We start from the raw sequence: 16468 nt of genomic DNA, 5'->3' as shown, positions 1-16468 counted from the left end.
TGCTGTGATTTTCTTATCTGTGCTGCGTCTCTTGTATGGAGGGGGCATGTAGCTGCGTTCTAAGTTTCTCTATATTTTCTGTCGCGCTGGGAGATTTGTGTTTAAACAATAGTACAATATTGTATTGATGTAGTAAGAAATATTGTAAGTTGGAAGTTGAAAGTGAAATATGGTACCTAGTTTTAGAAGGAAACATGTAAGTGATTGTTTGGTTATCAGTGTAATTGAAAGATCGGTAAAAGATTCACCTGCTTCAAGTTGAGTGGTTGATATATAGCAAATTGAGGATCAACAGAGGAAGTGAATTACGTTGAAAAAAGAAAGTTGTCTATTACTATGACAAAAAAACTGGATGTTTTATAGTGTAAGAAGGAACTGAGAAAGTGACTGAGATTAATGTGTCGGGAAAGCAAACAATTAAAAATTTGGTACAGGGGGTCTCCCTGCTAGATAATATGGTCCCTCCCCAGGAAATTAAGCCTCTACTCCCGACTGTAAGCCCTACCCTGGACTGCTGAGAATTTCTATGGGCGTCTTATGGTAGTATTTAAAGATCTGGGATTCTCATTGGAAAATAAAGCCTATTCACACATTTTTGTGGCAGCTTTAATGTCCGGCCTTAAATCTGAATTGAAAGAGGCAATAATGTCAGTTCGACCTGATATCGAGACTTCCACTCCGGATGATGCATTGAAAACAGTAAAGAGTTTTCAAAAGAATTTAGCCCGTTCTGCATCAGCAGGGAAATTAACGGTTAAATCAGTAGCCGCAGTGATTCCTACTCCAATCTCAGCCCCCCCCCCCCACAGCTGCAAGGACGCAGCTCCGTTCCTTATCAGTGGCCCATGTAACAGACTTCAGCTCCTGCCCTCCCCACCTTACACAAATCCAATATCCCTTTTAACCCTATGTCTGGGAATCTCCCTCCCAAGCCCCGTCATGTCAATTCTCAGATCAAGAGCTTGTTTTAATTGGAGTAGATGGCAGACCCAATAAATATACTCTTACAAAACCCATCCCATTGGGACCCTTCCTTGAAGTCACGGCTCAGTTCGTAATCTCTCCTATATGTCTGGTAAATTTACTGGGGGCAGATTTATTATCATAGTTCCGCTCCAGAATATAATTCCAAGATGATGGTCAGATGGTCCTTACATTATATAACCCCTATGCCGATGAACACAATGAGATCTGTATCCTACATGCCCTTCCCACAGTGATGATGGCCCTGATAGGCCCAGATCCACCCCCAATAATGCCTGTAGAACCAGTAAAAGTGTTTCTCAAACCTGGTGCCCCTTTTCCCAAAGTCCATCAATACCCTTTGAAACATGATCAGGAGCGGGGCCTCAAGGGGCAAATACAAATGTTACTCGATAATGGTGCCCTGGTACCCTGTGTTTCCCCATGTAACACGCCCTTGTTTCCCGTTAAGAATAAGACCCCACCCGGCCAACCCCCTATGTACCAGCTGGTACAAGATCTACGGGCAGTTAATGCAGCTACTGTTCTAGAAACCCTGGAGGTGCCTAATCCACATACTCTTTTGTCCCAGATATCTCAGGATGCTGCTTGGTTCACAGTTATCAACCTCGCCAATGCCTTCTTCAGCATTCCATTACACCTGTTATGATCCTTAGTGGTTGAGGATCACAAATTACTCCAGCTAAGTAACATACATAGGACAAGCTCTAGGGAGGTGGCAAACTGGACTGACCGCAAATCTGAACCTATCCAAACACACTAGAAGTAGCCGGTGAACGTGTCTAAAAATCCTAGACGTCTCGAGCCAGCCTGAGGAACTAACTACCCCTGGAGAGAAAGAAAGACCTCTCTTGCCTCCAGAGAAATAATCCCCAATGATATAGAAGCCCCCAACATAGAATAACGGTGAGGTAAGAGGAAGGCACATACACAGGGGTGAAAACAGATTTAGCAAATGAGGCCCACTAATACTAGACAGCAGAAAATAGTAAAGGGGTCTGTGCGGTCAGTAAAAAACCCTTACAAAATATCCACACTGAGATTTCAAGAACCCCCGCACCAACTAACGGTGTGGGGGGAGAAACTCAGTCCCCTAGAGCAACCAGCAAGCGAGGAAATAACATTTTAGCGAGCTGGACTAAAAACATAATAAATGCTGATAATCAAAAAATGATCAAACAAAAACTTAGCTTGTCTTGGAGAGACTGGGAGCAAGGTAGTCACAAGGAATCTGAAGAGCACTGAATACATTGAGAGCAGGCAAGGAACTGAGTATCCAGGTGAGCTAAATAAGAAACCAACCAAGGATAACGAACCAGCTGATGCTGCCAACCTGCAGAAAGACAACACTACACAGTATCGCTTGTGACCACTAGAGGGAGCCCAAAAACAGAGTTCACAACATACACCCAAATTACCAGTTCTATTTGCCTTCCCCTTTCAGGGATGATAGTTGACGTGGACAGTTATGCCACAAGGGGCCCAAAATAGTCCCAATCAGTTTGCAAAAAAAAATGTGGATGATCTTTTGTTGTGTGCACGAACAGAGCAGGAAGCCATTGCTGCCACTGTTAGCCTCCTCAAGTATCTGGCAGGTCTGAACTGTCGGGTTTCGGCCTCGAAACTTCAGTTCTGCCTTGGTCAAGTGATATTTTTGGCTCACTGTCTCCTTCAGGGTGGCAGACAGCTCACAAAAGAAAGAAAAATAGCCTTCAGCTCCCTTCCTTTCCCAAAAGATGAGACTGAACTCCAGCGTTTTCTTGGACTATGTACTTATTGTCATCAGTGGATATCGGACCATCCCGCATAATGCAACCTCTCTACAATGCCCTGGAAGGCGGTTTAAGATGTGCTGATGATTTGGCAGATTCCACACCGGATACGCTGTTACTATGGAAGATACTGTAGTGCACGGAGCTGCACTCCCTCCCTCACAGTCAGCACAAGAAGTAGAACTTCAGGCTCTGTCTACTGCATGTGTTCTGGCCAAAGACAGGCGAGCTAATATATACACGGACTCACAGTATGCATTTGGTATTGCTCATGATTTTGGAGCCCTCTGGGCCACTCGAGGGTTTATTACCACCGCCGGGACTCCAGTGAAGAATGCTGAAGCTGTAAAAAACCCTCATGGACTCAATCAAATTACCTGCCCAGGTGGCCATTATCAAAATTAAGGCGCACGGTCCTTGGAAAAGTCCACAGACTGTTGGTAACGCCTTTGCGGATATGTAAGCAAAAGCTGCTGCTCTCCTACCCGTTGAACAGACTATACCAGCTATGGTGGCCACACGCTCTCAGCGTAAACAGTTACAAGAAACACTGACTCTACAGGAACCTGATGATCGACGACAGACTGAGGTTTTCTGTCGGACCCCGCGAGACCGCTTAATGACGATGCAGAGAATGTCTCCAAAGGAAGAAGTGAAGCGGTGGAAGGCTGATGGAGCACGTATGGACATGGGCTCTGGAAAAAAGGACCAACTTGTGTGTCTCCCTAAGCGGATGTACCCTGCTATTGCCACGTGGGCACATGGGCCCACACATCAAGGAAAAAAATGTACAAAAATTCTACTGGGCTCCAGGTATTTCTACTGTCCTGACAGCACTCAGCCGTCCATGTAATATCTGTCAGACCTGCAATCCCAGTCAACTTCAATGTGTACCCCCGAAGCACCTTGCTAAGCCCGACTATCCTTTCCAAAGGCTCCAAGTGGACCACATCACGTTGCCTAAGTCTGGAAGGTACGAATATTGTCTGGTGGTTGTCGACATGTTCTCCAGTTGGCCAGAAGCATTCCCCGTTACCAACATGACTGCAAAAACCACAGCGAAGAAACTGGTGATAGAAGTTATATGCAGATATGGTGTTCCAGAAGTCGTCGAAAGTGACCAAGGCCCGGCCTTTTCTTCTTTTATGTATCAGGAGGTTTTGACAAGGTTTGGATCCACTGTAGCCCTCCATACTCCGTACCATCCACAATCCAGTGGAAAAGTTGAGAGGCTGAACGGCACACTGAAGGGACAATTGACCAAAATGATGCAGGAGACTACGGCTCCATGGCCAGAGCTCCTACCCATTGTACTGTACCACATTCGTACTACCTCTAAGGCAAAACATGGCCTGTCCCCATATGAGATATTATTTGGTGCTAGGCCCACAGTTGCAAATTTCCAGCCTCAGTAGTTATCAGAAGAAACTGACAGTGCTGTTCAATATGTTATTCAGCTTAGTAAAAATCTTGCTAACACCCATGTTTTAGTTTTTTTTCTTCCCTTCCAGATTCAGCAGAAACTGACTCTTGTCACAACTTAAAGTCTGGTGGTTTTGTGGTCATGAAAAGGCATGTCAGAAAACACGGACTAGAACCCTTGTATGAAGGTCCCTACCAAGTCCTCCTTATCACTCCTATGTCAGTAAAGCTGGAAGGAAGGTCGACGTGGATCCACGTATCGCACTGCAAGCTGGTTAAACAGACTAGTAGCAAATAAGGGGACATAATGTTTTGGTTTTTCGCTTTGGGGAGACAATATGTAGTAAAGATGGGTATAGCCAATAAAATTGTCAGTTCTGTTTTCATTTACCCTATGATTACACAAATGTGGGATAAATTGGTTAGGGCCACAGAGTAGATGATCAAATTTGGGATATATGGGATATACTTAATACTACTCTTGTTGTCCAAAACCAACTTATCATAGTCACTAATCAATATACTGTAGTACTGTATTACTTAACAGCAGCACAGGGTGGTATGTGTCAGGTTATTGGACCCGCATGCTGTCATTATAAAGATCCCAATAGCACTATGAAGTTAAAAAGTTAGAAGATATTCAAAGACTCAGAGACTAATATGACAAAGACAATGACCGTAATAAGGACAGTTGGTGGGCAGACACCTTCTTCTTTCTCAATCCAGCCAATTGGTTTGAGGGACCTGGGGGCTGGATAGCTGAAATCTTTCAAAGTTTGTTATATATTGTTGCCTTTATCCTTGTTATGTATGTAATACTAAAACTTGTTCTTTGGTGTATTTCTGTATGTATTAGGAAATTCTGCACTGAGACAACTAATGATGAAACCAAGAGCGTTGCCACTCCTGCTCTTCTCTACACCGATTTCACAAAGTTACCTGATGAAGAAGTTGAAGCCAAGCACATGGCTATCTTCAAAAGATCCACACTACTGTTATCAGTAATTGTTATTTGTAAATTCTAGTATACAGGGGGACGGGTGTAATGATCCCAGTGGCTTAGGATCACAAATCTAACCAACTAATTCAGAGATAATAGGACAAGCTCTGGGGATGTGGTAACTGGACTGACCGCAAACCTGATTCTAACCAAACACACTAAAGGTAGCCGTGGAACTTTTCCTGAAATCCTAGACGTCTCTTCACGGCCTGAGAAACTGACTACCCCTAAAGAGAAAGTAAAGACCTCACTTGCCTCAGAGAAATACCCCAAAGATATACAAGCCCCCACAAATAATAACGGTGAGTTAAGAGGAAAAGACAAACGCAGAGATGAAACAGGTTAAGCAAATGAGGCCCGCTAACGCTAGATAGCAGAAAATAGCAAGGGATCTGTGCGGTCAGTAAAAAACCCTATGCAAAAATATCCACGCAGAGAATGTGAGAACCCCCACACCAACTAACGATGTGGGGAGAGCAACTCAGCACCCCAGAGCACCAGCAAGCAGGGAAATCACATATTAGCAAGCTGGACAAAACACATCATATACTAGGACACATCTTGAACACAGATGAGCAAAAATAAGCAAACAAAACTTAGCTTCTCTTGGAGAGACTGAAAACGGATGTAGACAGGAGCAATCAGAATAGCACTGAATACAACGACAGCAGGCAACCACTGAGAGTCCAAGTGAACTAAATAGGAACCAGCTAACAGATAACGAGACAGCTGATCCAACCTCAGACCTGCAGAATGACAAAAGAGCCACCAGAGGGAGCCCAAAGACAGAGTTCACAACAGACGGGTACGCTGCAACAGCCATGGCTGGTAACATGGCACCAGTCATGTGAAGACAAAGTACCCCTTGAGCTTATAGCTTGGGATAGTACCTCTGATGCTGGAAATTAATTAACAAAATTTATCTAGGGGGGAATGTGAAGGAAGAAATTAAGAAAGATTCTCCATTTTGTGCTTTTCGACTCCATTTTCTTGTTGCTTAAAGATAAATTCTGTTATTTAATTAGGTAAAAGGTTACAGCTGCCATGAAATAATTTTATCTTGTTGTTCACAAGCCTGGTATTCATCTAGGCTATGGTTTATAATTGGTATAAAGACCTTGAGTCGGATCACTTTAGATCCTCCCTCAACAGCGTGAGCGGTCACATGAGCCAATCACAAGCCGCGACGTCATCGCAGGTCTTTCACTCGCTCATTCTTAGGAATGGAGGCTGCCGGTTACAGCGGTTACTACCAGGGCGCGTCAGAGGGTGAGTATATCCCTATTTTTTTTTTTTATTCTTTATTTTACACATTAATATGGATCCCAGGGCCTGAAGGAGAGTTTCCTCTCCTTCAGACCCTGGGAACCATCCAGGATACCTTCCGATACTTGTGTCCCATTGACTTGTATTGGTATCGGGTATCGGTATCGGCGATATCCGATATTTTTCGGATATCGGCCGATACCATCCGATACCGATACTTTCAAATATCGGAAGGTATCGCTCAACACTAATAATAAACCAAATGTGGCTGTAGGGTTCCTGTGTCGTTTTTTATGTGTCTCCAAAGAAGCGGGAGAGGATAGAGATCCGTCGGTAGTTTATTTCGGTATGCTGCACAGGGATCCAACGTTGGTGGATTGGTGGGAGCAGGCCGACACAGTCCGTGTCTAGGTTGTAGGACCATACCGAAATAAACTACCGACGGACCTCTATCCTCTCCCGCTTCTTTGGAGACACATAAAAAACGACACAGGAACCCTACAGCCACATTTGGTTTATTATATTTCCCATATGAGACAGCAATACCTTCAAATCCTAAACTAACATTACTGTGTACTTGGCTTGAGCTACATCAGCAATACACTGGTTCATACAACTATGCCCATAACAAAATCATCACGGCCTCACAGTATACCTAGTCTAGTGAAACTTCTCAATAGGCGATATTGTGATCAAGGCCACGAGTTGGCCGAAACGTTTTTGTGCCTATCGCTTCACCACCACTATTGTCTAAATAAACTTTTTCACTTGGAGCAAACAAAAAAACATACGAGTGCAGTGATTATTCTACTTTATACAACATTAATAGACATTCTTTTTCCATAGACACTTCCAAAATCTTGTAGAATAGCTTCACAGAAGTTACCATATTTTTCAGACTATAAAGATCCACAAGACACACCTAGGTTTTAGAGGAGGAAAATAAAAAAAATATTGAAGCAAAAAATATGGTCAATTCTGTACTAATATCCCCCATCCTGGTATATATTGTATATGCCCCAATTCCAGGTATGCATGGCCCCCTCATCCCCATCCTGGTATACATGGTTCCCTCTTCCCCACCCTGATATACATGGTTCTCTCATCCCCATTCTGGTATAGATTGTCCTCTAATCCCCATCCAGGTATACATGGTTCCCTCATCCCAGTCTTTGTAATCATGGCCCCCTTATCCCCATTCTGGTATATATGGTTCTCTCATCCCCATCCTTGTATACATGGCCCCCTCATCTCCATTCTGGTATACATGGTTCTCTCATTCCCATTCTGATATAGATTGTCCTCTAATCCCCATCCTGGTATACATGGTTCCCTCTTTCCCATCCAGGTATACATGGTTCTCTCATCAAAGCCCTTGTATACATGGCCCCCTCATCCCCATCCTTGTATACATGGCCCCCTCATCCCCATCCTGGTATACATGGTTCTCTCATCCCTATCCTGGTATAGATGGTCCTTTCATCCCCATCCTGGTATACATTATACCCTCTTCCCCATCCAGGTATACATGGTTCCCCCATCCTTCTATATATGGCCCCCTCATCTCCATTCTGGTATACATGGTCCTCTCATCCCTAACCTGGTATTCATAACCCCTACTCACAACCTGGCATGCATGGCCCCAATAAGAAAAACAAAAATAAACATAAACCATTCTACTTACCTTCCCTGCTCTCCTTCGCAGTGTCCTGTTCTGATGCCAGCAGCTGATTCATTCTTGTAAGCATCCCAGTGATGCCATGCGCTGCTTACAGGAATAGGACAGCTGCCAGAATACTTACTGCTCCCCATGCCAGTGACTATGGACATGTGGAGCATTAAATATCCATCTTCTTTAATAGCAGGCACACTGTTAGCTGGGCGATCACTTGTGCCTGCTACTAAAGAAAATGAATATTCACTACTCTCTACGTGCATGGAGTGAATATTCATTCTGTTTAATAGCGGTCATACTGTTAGCTGAAGCCGCCAGCTTCCTGAAGCAGCTGGTTGATCATGTGTGCCTGCTACTAAAGAGAATAAATATTCACTGATCTCTACTCGCATGGAGTGAATATTCATTGTTTTTAATAATGGGCACACGTGATCACCCAGCCACTGCAGGAAGCCGACAGCTGTGGCTAACAGTGTGCCCACTATTAAAGATCAATGAATATTCACTGCTCTCCACTACTATAGTCCCTCCCACCTTGCAGCTTTGGCATCAGTGCATACTGTAGATTTGGGAGGAATTATGGGCATGGGGAGAAGTGAATATTCATTTCTCTTTAACAGCAGGAACAGGTGTTAGCTGCAGCAGATGGCTCCTGCCTCCTGTGACCTACTCTTCCTCTGCTGGCGCTCTCGCACGTTCCAGTCCACAGCCACAGCCAATTCATCCAGACTATAAGATGCACCCCCCATTTTACTCCAAAATTTGGGGAGGAAAAAAGTGTGTCTTATACTTGTAGTCCAAAAAATATAGTATATCTGTAGGGAGGAGAGCCAAACTAACGATCTCTCCTGCGTGTCTGGGCCGGGAACTGTCGGGGATGTCACCAGAGTTTCAGGGGGAAGAGATTGCTGACTGGAGCATTTCAAGGCACCTGACTGATGGGGGCGGGTCCGACATATATAGCAGTTTGAGCGGGAAGATGGGACACTTGGCAGGGAATGAGCTTGTGAGTAGCAAGATGGTTAACTCCCTCTCCACGGAGCCATGCCTGCTAGATGTGCCTATACTCCAGCTAGCCAGACTGCCGACACATCCTACCCTCAGCCCAGAGAGACTCCTGCACTGGGTAGTGACCAGGATAGAGTACGTACCTTGGCTCCACTCATCACCGTGGAGGCACCGCTTAGTCCCATCCTTGGGTGCCTGCTAAGGACCGGTGTTGTGAATTCTGCTTTTGGGCTCCCTCCGGTGTTTGTAGGTGGTAATGCAGTTGCCCCTGAGTTGCAGTCCTGGTCAGGTGTATCTGCTGATTGCAGTTCTGACTGGGGTATTTAGGCATGCAGGATTCATTAGTCCTTGCCAGTTGTCAATTGTTGTTGGGAGGTGTTGGACCTCTGCTTGGTTCCTCCTGCCTTTCTGCCAAATCAGCAAAGATAAGTGTCTGTTTTTTTTCCTGTGGCACACATGCTATGTGCTTCACAATTCAGTGCTATTCTTTGTGTTTTCTTGTCCAGCTTAGATTGTGTCAGTATTTTCTCAGTCTTGCTGGATTCTCTGGAGTGGCAGATATACATTCCATGTCTTTAGTTAGATTGTGGAACTTTTTGTATTATCTGCTGTGGATATTTTTGGAAGGGTTTTAATACTGACCGCCTAGTAATCTGTCCTATCCTTTCCTATTTAGCTATAGTGGCCTCTTTTGCTAAATCCTGTTTTCTACCTGCGTGTGTCTATTCTTCTCCACTCACAGTCATTATTCGTGGGGGGCTGCCTATCCTTTGGGGGTCTGCTCTGAGGCAAGGTAGCATTCCTATTTCCATCTATAGGGGTATTTAATCCTCTGGCTGTGTCGAGGTGTCTAGGGTATGTTAGGCACACCCCACGGCTACTTCTAGTTGCGGTGTTAGTTCAGGATTCGCGGTCAGTACAGGTTCCACCGACTCCAGAGAAAGTTTCATGCGGCTCCAAGGTCACCAGATCATAACAGACCGGCCCGTGCCTGTGGATGTGTCTGCTGGACTGTGTCATGGTTCCCAATGGCAGGGACTCAGGCAAAAACGGACTAGCTCTAGGAATGATGGAATCTCAGATGACCGCGACGCTGAACCTAACACGCAACTAATAGTAGCCAGGGGGTGTGCCTACGATTATCCCTAGACACCTCGCACCAGCCGGAGATCTAGTTACCCCCTAGTAGAGGAATACACAGACCTGGCTTGCCTCCAGGGAAACCCCAAAAGTGATAGTAGCCCCCCACATATAATAACGGTTAGGTAAGAGGAAAACACGTACGCAGAATGAATATAGATTCAGCAAAGAGAGGCCCTCTGACTAGATAGCAGAAAATACAAAAGAGGACTTCGCGGTCACCTCAAAACCCTAAACAGCCATCCTGAAATTACTTTAACTCCGTTATCAACTCATGACACCGGAGTAGTAATTTCAGATCACTAGAGCTTCCAGCAGCAAGAGAAATATAAATGCATGCTGGACAAACAAACACAAAAAATGCCAAAGATCCAACTTAGCTGAATTGCAGACTTGGAGCAGGTAGCAAGCAACAGAGGTGCTCTGGTAACATTGATTGCCGGCACTAGAATGACTGAGAAGCCAGACTAAATAGGAAACTCCCAGTTTCCTGATGGGAACAGGTGCAAGACAAAAGTCAGCCAGTACCACCAGTAACCACCAGAGGGAGCCCAAAAACAGAATTCACAACAGTACCCCCCCCTTAAGGAGGGGGCACCGAACCCTCATGAGAACCACCAGGGCGATCTGGATGCGCCCTATGAAAGGCGCGAACCAAATCAGAGGCATGAACATCGGAGGCAGTCACCCAAGAATTATCCTCCTGACCGTATCCCTTCCATTTAACCAAATATTGAAGTCTCCGTCTGGAAATGCGAGAGTCCAAAATCTTCTCCACAACATACTCCAATTCACCCTCCACCAGCACAGGAGCAGGAGGCTCAACAGAAGGAACAACCGGTACCTCGTACCTCCGCAACAACGACCGATGGAAGACATTATGAATGGTGAAAGATGCTGGTAGGTCCAAACGAAAAGATACAGGATTAAGAATCTCCAAAATCTTATAAGGACCTATGAACCGAGGTTTAAACTTAGGAGAAGAGACCTTCATAGGGACAAAACGAGAAGACAACCACACCAAGTCCCCAACGCGGAGATGATGACCCACACGACGATGACGATTAGCAAACTGCTGAGTCTTCTCCTGAGACAACTTCAAATTGTCCACCACATGACCCCAAATCCGGTGCAGTCTATCCACCACCGTGTCCACTCCAGGGCAATCCGAAGATTCCACCTGGCCAGATGAAAAACGAGGGTGAAACCCTGAATTGCAAAAGAAAGGAGAAACCAGAGTGGCAGAACTGGCCCGATTATTGAGGGCAAACTCTGCCAACGGCAAAAAGGCGACCCAATCATCCTGATCAGCAGACACAAAACACCTCAAATAAGTCTCCAAGGTCTGATTAGTTCGCTCCTTCTGGCCATTAGTCTGAGGATGGAATGCAGACGAAAAAGACAAATCAATGCCCATCCTGGCACAGAACGCTCGCCAGAACCTAGACACAAATTGAGACCCCCTGTCAGAAACGATGTTTTCTGGGATACCATGTAAACGAACCACATTCTGAAAAAATAAAGGAACCAACTCAGATGAAGAAGGCAATTTGGGCAAGGGTACCAAATGAACCATCTTAGAAAAATGGTCACACACCACCCAAATGACGGACATTTTCTGAGAAACCGGGAGGTCCGAGATAAAGTCCATAGAGATGTGCGTCCACGGCCTCTTCGGAATAGGCAAGGACAACAACAATCCACTAGCCCGAGAACAGCAAGGCTTGGCCCGAGCACAAACATCACAAGACTGTACAAAGGCACGCACATCCCGAGACAGGGAAGGCCACCAGAAGGACCTGGCCACCAAATCTCTGGTACCAAAAATTCCAGGGTGACCTGCCTACACAGAAGAATGAACCTCCGAGATGACTCTACTGGTCCATTCATCTGGAACAAACAGTCTCCCAGGCGGACAACGATCAGGCCTATCAGTCTGAAACTCCTGCAAAGCACGTCGCAAGTCTGGGGAGACAGCAGACAAAATCACCCCATCCTTAAGGATACCCGTAGGCTCAGAATCACCAGAGGAGTCAGGCTCAAAACTCCTAGAAAGGGCATCTGCCTTCACATTTTTCGAGCCCGGCAAGTATGAAACCAAAAAATTAAACCGGGAGAAAAACAATGACCAGCGCGCCTGTCTAGGATTCAGACGCCTGGCAGACTCAAGGTAAATCAGATTCTTGTGATCAGTCAAGACCACCACCTGATGTCTAGCACCCTCAAGCCAATGACGCCACTCCTCAAATGCCCACTTCATAGCCAAGAGCTCCCGATTACCGACATCATAATTTCGCTCGGTGGGCGAAAACTTTCGAGAGAAGAATGCACATGGTCTCATCACTGAGCAATCGGGACTTCTCTGTGACAAAACCGCCCCCGCTCCAATCTCGGAAGCATCAACCTCGACCTGAAAAGGGAGCGAAACATCAGGCTGGCGCAACACAGGGGCGGAAGAAAAGCGGCGCTTAAGCTCCCGAAAGGCCTCCACAGCCGCAGAGGACCAATTGGCAACATCAGCACCCTTCTTAGTCAAATCAGTCAGAGGTTTAGCAACACTTGAAAACCCAGTTATAAATCGACGATAGAAATTAGCAAAGCCCAAGAACTTCTGAAGACTCTTCAGGGAAGTAGGCTGCGTCCAATCACAAATAGCCCGAACCTTGACAGGATCCATCTCAACAGAAGAAGGGGAAAAAATATACCCCAAAAAGGAGATCTTCTGAACCCCAAAAATACACTTTGAACCCTTTACAAACAAAGAATTGGCCCGCAAAACCTGAAAAACCTTCCTAACCTGTTGAACATGCGACTCCCAGTCATCCGAAAAAATCAAAATATCATCCAAATACACTATCATAAATTTATCCAGGTATTTACGGAAAATATTGTGCATAAAGGACTGAAAGACTGAAGGAGCATTAGAAAGACCAAAAGGCATTACCAAATACTCAAAATGGCCCTCGGGCGTATTAAATGCAGTTTTCCACTCATCCCCCTGTTATGACCCCAATGGCGAGGGTCTCAGAGATATCAGCAAGTCTGCAAAGTACAAAAATCCAGCTCATAGGGCAGTGGTAACTGGGTTGACCATATATCTACTCCTAACGCCAACCCTAGAAGTAGCCGGGGAACATGCCTACGTTGGTCGCTAGATGTCTCGCGCCAGCCGGAGAGCTAACTACCCCTAGAAGAGGAAAACAAAGACCTCTCTTGCCTCCAGAGAAAGGACCCCAAAAGTAGGATACAAGCACCCCACAAATAATAACGGTGAGGTAAGAGGAAATGACAAACACAGAGATGAACTAGGTTTAGCACAGAGAGGCCCACTTACTAATAGCAGAATATAGTAAGATAACTTATATGGTCAACAAAAACCCTATCAAAAATCCACGCTGGAGATTCAAGAACCCCCGAACCGTCTAACGGCCCGGGGGGAGAACACCAGCCGCCCTAGAGCTTCCAGCAAGGTCAGGATACAGATAATATACAAGCTGGACAAAAAATGCAAACAAAAACGAATTGCAAAAAGCAAAAAAGCAGACTTAGCTTAATCAAGCAGGAACCAGGATCAGTAGACAAGAGCACTACAGATTAGCTCTGATATCAACGTTGCCAGGCATTGAACTGAAGGTCCAGGGAGCTTATATAGCAACACCCCTGACCTAACGACCCAGGTGAGCATAAAAGGAATGACTGACAACCCCAGAGTCAAATCACTAGTAGCCACTAGAGGGAGCCAAAAAGTAAATTCACAACAGTACCCCCCCCCCCTTAGTGAGGGGTCACCGAACCCTCACCAAGACCACCAGGGCGATCAGGATGAGCGGCGTGAAAGGCACGAACTAAATCGGCCGCATGCACATCAGAGGCGACCACCCAGGAATTATCCTCCTGACCATAGCCCTTCCACTTGACCAGGTACTGAAGCCTCCGCCTGGAGAGACGAGAATCTAAGATCTTCTCCACCATGTACTCCAACTCGCCCTCAACCAACACCAGAGCAGGAGGCTCAGCAGAAGGAACCACAGGCACAACGTACCGCCGCAACAAGGACCTATGAAATACGTTGTGAATGGCAAACGACACCGGAAGATCCAGGCGAAAGGATACAGGAGTAAGGATCTCCAATATCTTGTAAGGACCAATGAATCGAGGCTTAAATTTGGGAGAGGAGACCTTCATAGGAACAAATCGAGAAGACAGCCATACCAAATCCCCAACACAAAGTCGGGGACCCACACCGCGGCGGCGGTTGGCAAAACGCTGAGCCTTCTCCTGTGACAACTTCAAGTTGTCCACCACATGATTCCAGATCCGCTGCAACCTATCCACCACAGAATCCACCCCAGGACAGTCAGAAGGCTCCACATGTCCCGAGGAAAAACGAGGGTGGAAACCAGAGTTGCAGAAAAATGGCGAAACCAAGGTGGCAGAACTAGCCCGATTATTAAGGGCAAATTCAGCCAACGGCAAGAAGGTCACCCAATCATCCTGATCAGAAGAGACAAAACACCTCAAATACGCCTCCAGAGTCTGATTAGTTCGTTCCGTTTGTCCGTTAGTCTGTGGATGAAAAGCGGACGAAAACGACAAATCTATGCCCATCCTACCACAAAAGGATCGCCAGAACCTGGAAACAAACTGGGATCCTCTGTCCGACACAATATTCTCAGGAATGCCGTGCAAACGAACCACGTTCTGGAAGAACACAGGAACCAGATCAGAAGAGGAAGGCAGTTTGGGCAAAGGAACCAGATGGACCATCTTGGAGAAACGATCACATATCACCCAGATGACAGACATGCCCTGAGACACCGGAAGATCCGAAATGAAATCCATAGAGATGTGTGTCCAAGGTCTCTTCGGGACAGGCAAGGGCAAGAGCAACCCGCTGGCACGAGAACAGCAAGGCTTAGCTCGAGCACAAGTACCACAGGACTGCACAAATGACCGCACATCTCTTGACAAGGAAGGCCACCAAAAGGACCTGGCCACCAGATCTCTGGTGCCAAAAATTCCCGGGTGCCCTGCCAACACTGAGGAATGAACCTCGGAAATGACTCTGCTGGTCCATTTAGCAGGCACAAACAATCTGTCAGGTGGACAAGAGTCAGGCCTACCAGCCTGAAATCTCTGCAACACACGTCGCAGATCTGGAGAAATAGCTGACAGGATAACTCCTTCCTTAAGAATACCCACAGGTTCAGCGACTCCAGGAGCATCAGGCACAAAGCTCCTAGACAGAGCATCGGCCTTCACATTCTTAGAACCTTGTAAATACGAAACCACAAAGTCAAAACGGGAGAAAAACAATGACCAGCGGGCCTGTCTAGGATTCAGGCGTTTAGCAGACTCGAGGTACATCAGATTTTTGTGATCAGTCAAGACCACCACACGATGCTTAGCACCCTCGAGCCAATGACGCCACTCCTCAAATGCCCACTTCATGGCCAACAACTCCCGATTGCCCACATCATAATTTCGCTCTGCCGGCGAAAACTTCCTAGAGAAAAAGGCACAAGGTCTCATAGTAGAGCAACCAGGGCCTCTCTGCGACAAAACGGCCCCTGCCCCAATCTCCGAAGCATCCACTTCAACCTGAAAGGGAAGTGAGACATCAGGCTGGCACAAAACAGGCGCTGAAGTAAACCGGCGCTTCAACTCCTGGAAAGCCTCCACGGCAGCAGGAGCCCAGTTAGCCACATCAGAGCCTTTCTTGGTCATATCCGTCAACGGTTTAACAACGCTAGAAAAATTAGCGATAAAACGACGGTAGAAGTTAGCAAAACCCAAGAACTTCTGAAGACTCTTAACTGACGAGGGTTGAGTCCAATCATGAATAGCTCGAACCTTGACTGGGTCCATCTCCACAGCAGAAGGGGAAAAAATGAACCCTAAAAAGGGAACCTTCTGTACACCAAAGAGACACTTTGAGCCTTTAACAAACAAAGAATTTTCACGCAAAATCTTGAAAACCATCCTGACCTGTTCCACATGCGAGTCCCAATCATCAGAAAAAAACAGAATATCATCCAGATAAACGATCAAAAATTTATCCAGATACTTCCGGAAAATGTCATGCATAAAGGACTGAAAAACTGAAGGTGCATTAGAGAGCCCAAATGGCATCACCAAGTACTCAAAATGACCTTCGGGCGTATTGAATGCGGTTTTCCATTCATCTCCTTGCTTAATGCG

This window comes from Ranitomeya variabilis, chromosome 5 (genome assembly GCF_051348905.1).
Source record: "Ranitomeya variabilis isolate aRanVar5 chromosome 5, aRanVar5.hap1, whole genome shotgun sequence".
NCBI classification, from domain to species: Eukaryota; Metazoa; Chordata; class Amphibia; order Anura; family Dendrobatidae; genus Ranitomeya; species Ranitomeya variabilis.
Note: the sequence above shows the minus strand (reverse complement) of the source record.